We start from the raw sequence: 3449 nt of genomic DNA on the forward strand, positions 1-3449 counted from the left end.
ATCAAACATGTTATAGGCATAACATGTAAATACTTGATAAGATAAGTGCGAGATGATCTCAAGTAATTAGACTCCAATAGGCCGTGCATTGAGCTAGAATCTAGTTTTTCTTAATATTCGGGCTCTTAGGCTTTTGAAGTATCTTAACTTTCAACTAGTACTTTCTATTCATGATTCTCAATGTTATATTCTTTTAGTAATTGTGCTATTTATAACCCTTGACTATACTTTAATCTAGCACTTGTATGCATAATCTTTTAATGTCGTTCTTTTGATGACTATGTCATTCATAACGCTTGACTAATTCTTTCTTGTAATTGCTCTACTAGCAATTAAGTCATATGTACTTAGGTGCAATTATCTTCCCTTGATATATGCACTTCACAAACTCCATCTTCCGAGTAGGTGAGATGAAATTTATCCTTTCCCCTGACCTATACTCGTGCAATAGTATGGAGCCTAACGTATCTCATACGAGAATCAAAACAATCATCTATGAATTTGAAAATATATCACTTACGACCGGAACCGCAGTTGGATTGACGGTGATGCCTTTGCCCGAAGCCTTGTTGTTGGTTGCGGGATTGTCATTCGCACGCGACATTCTTTGCTTGGAGGCCATCGTCCGCAGGTAGACTCAAGAGATTAAGAAGGTGAAGTAGATTCAAGATGGGAGAGCGTAAGAGAAGATGGTTAAGTGAAGGATCGAGATAGAGGGAAATTGAGCCAATTCTCTTCCTTGCAGCCTCTCGGGGTGACTCTTCTCTCTCTCTCTCTCTCTCTCTCAAGCTCTCTTTCAAGCTCTTCCTCACAATCTCTTGGAGGAGTATCCTCCTCTCTACCTCTCTCTTGCAGCCTCTCGGGGTCTCCTTCTGCTTTTTATGCCTCTCCCATGCCTCATATTTATAGTGAATTAGAGAAGAGGGCTTGTGGTTGAGAAGTGGAGCTCTTTATGGAGGGGGATCTTGGAAAGATCAGTGATCTGATGCTCAGATCATAAATCTGATGGTTCCATTGGCTCCGAAAGGGGGGTAAAACCCCAAGACACTTCCAAGACACTTGGTTAGAAAGCTCTTAGTTCACTCCTTCTTCTTTTCTCTGTTCGAAGTACTGTCTACTGCCTGTAAATTGCGATCGCTGCGCGCGCGATTTCGCCAGTCACTTTTCTTTATTTTTCTTTTTATAAAATCTTCAAATTAACTAAAATATCACTTGTCTTTTCTTTTAAATAACATCCAGTTCCATATCGTTTTTTTAGGATAATATCTAAAATATACTAGCTTTGCCCAAAATCTAATGTTTTTGGACCTTCCAAACTATACACATGAACTTAGTGATTATTATAATTCATAAGTCTCGTTCACGTTGTAATTTACGTGAAGGGTAGCTACAGTCTTTGCCAATTTGAGAAAAATATCGAATTTACGACTCTTGATTTTTCTAAATAAAATATTTTAAATTAAATAAAAATTATCAATAATTAATGTTAGTTAGTTTTTACCTTAGTTAGTCTTTAGCTAGTAATCTTACTAACTTATTAATTGACTAACTAACTTACGAACCAACCAACTAACTTTTATTGTGTGGAGATATTACAAGCTCCAACTATTTGCTCTTGACTAGGAGCTGCAACAATAGGATTAGCTAATTATGGTTCCCATTTTCATTAGGGCTTGCTTCTTATGGCCATTGATCAAGAGCTACAATAGCAATCGAAGGTGTAATAAACTCTATATAATTATAATGTTGAGTAAACCTTCCTCGTCTTCTCGATACTTGGCCTTCTCAAGTTCGCAATAAAAGAAGAAGTCCAACATCACATCCCACTACTCGCACAACTGGCTACATGCCATCTAGAGACAACAATTGCCATAGCTCAAGTTGTCCACTATCAAGTAGAAGTTGCAACAACAAGCTACTTCTAGTTCCCCATTTCTAGCAGTGCATGCTTCTTGTGGCCACTTATTAGGAGCTGCAATAGCAATTGGAGGTGCAGTAAGCTTTGCAAGAGCATACTCATGAGCTACACCTTTCTCCTCTTCTTGATCCTTGGCATCCTTAGGCTCATGATAAAAGAAGAGGTCCAACATCACATCCCATTATTGTCAAGGATGGACTGTTCCACTTATTTGCAACATCATGTGAGCCAACAACCAGAATAGGCACCCAATACTATGCTTCTCCTTTGACATTTTTTGGGCTTCCAATATCCACATATTTCATTAAAGAGTCCACATCACAAAAGTCAATGGTTGGAATAACTTCAAGGGCACCCTCTTTGACTAATTGATGACCTATGTGAGGATCTATCAAAATGAGAAGACGTGGCTCAGAAAAGGTTGTCTAGAGAAACAACCGATTTGTAAACATTCCAAGGGTATGACATCTTGCAATAGCCTATGCCCCTATATACTATGTCGATTTCAATACTTCTCTTTAACCATAGGGCCTTGCAAATGGGAAAATAATGTCATGGGGATTCTCAATAGCTATAGTACCCCTTGCAACTAGTTGAGGTGATCCGTCCTTAGAATCCCACCATGCATAGCTCACCCAATTTGTTGTTCCACCTATCTTCTGTGGCTAGAGTGAGTCCATCTAAGCTTGTTCAAACTTCATGTGGTAGGACAACCTTGAGTACATAACTCATGTTGGCACTCCAAGACCCATCCTCCTTTGGTTCATTAATGCAATGGATACCTTGGACTGATAACTACACACAATTAAAACCCTCATCCACCATGGTTTGCTGACTTAGAGAATATTAAAAGCTAACCACTTTCATACATGTAGTATTGGACTAGATACATTTCCAGCTAGGGAGGATATCACTCCATTCATAAGGAAGCTACCCACTTTCATACATGTAGTATTGGACTAGATACATTTCCAGCTAGGGAGGATATCACTCCATTCATAAGGAAGGAGTCCTTGCACAATAGTGCAAAAAGAGCTACCTTAGTGTACAAATTCATCAAAGGAGTGAATTCCTCAGGTAGCCTTGGACTGACAAGCAAAATGGACAAGATCACTAGACAAGTTGTATCAATATTGATATTAAATATACCATCCCACCATCTCTTCCACATGCAATGTTCCATTTGAAAGTATAATTCTTGGTGCTAAGGTGCACATTGATGGGAAACATGAGATGTATGTTAGATTCCTTGTGAGAGAGCACCATGGTGGCACTTGTAGCAATGGCTTGCCAAGGATCTTTGTTTGTGAAAGACACAATGTCCTGCACTACACTAGCTCCTGATTGCCCTATAGAAGGCCTACAAATCATGGCGAACTTATCTGCATGTGATTGCAAAGTAATATTCAAGCATTAGGGGATATTTGGACTCAAGTTTGGGCTTGTAAGAAATTCCACCTTACCATAGAGAGAAGTAATTCAAAAATTAATAACAATAGCTAAAAATTCAAAAATTTTAAGATTTTTTCAT

At 38.6% G+C, this 3449-nt stretch overlaps 1 pseudogene; it reads right to left on the reverse strand.

The window, feature by feature from the left end:
• Window positions 1-1853: 1853 nt before the first annotated feature.
• On the reverse strand, window positions 1854-3184 carry LOC148029783 (small ribosomal subunit protein uS2 pseudogene; annotated as a pseudogene).
• Between the last annotated feature and the right edge of the window lie 265 nt (window positions 3185-3449).

The sequence above is a fragment of the Lygodium microphyllum genome, chromosome 10, assembly GCF_053477565.2.
Source record: "Lygodium microphyllum isolate KBCC chromosome 10, Lygodium_microphyllum_v1.1.10, whole genome shotgun sequence".
NCBI classification, from domain to species: Eukaryota; Viridiplantae; Streptophyta; class Polypodiopsida; order Schizaeales; family Lygodiaceae; genus Lygodium; species Lygodium microphyllum.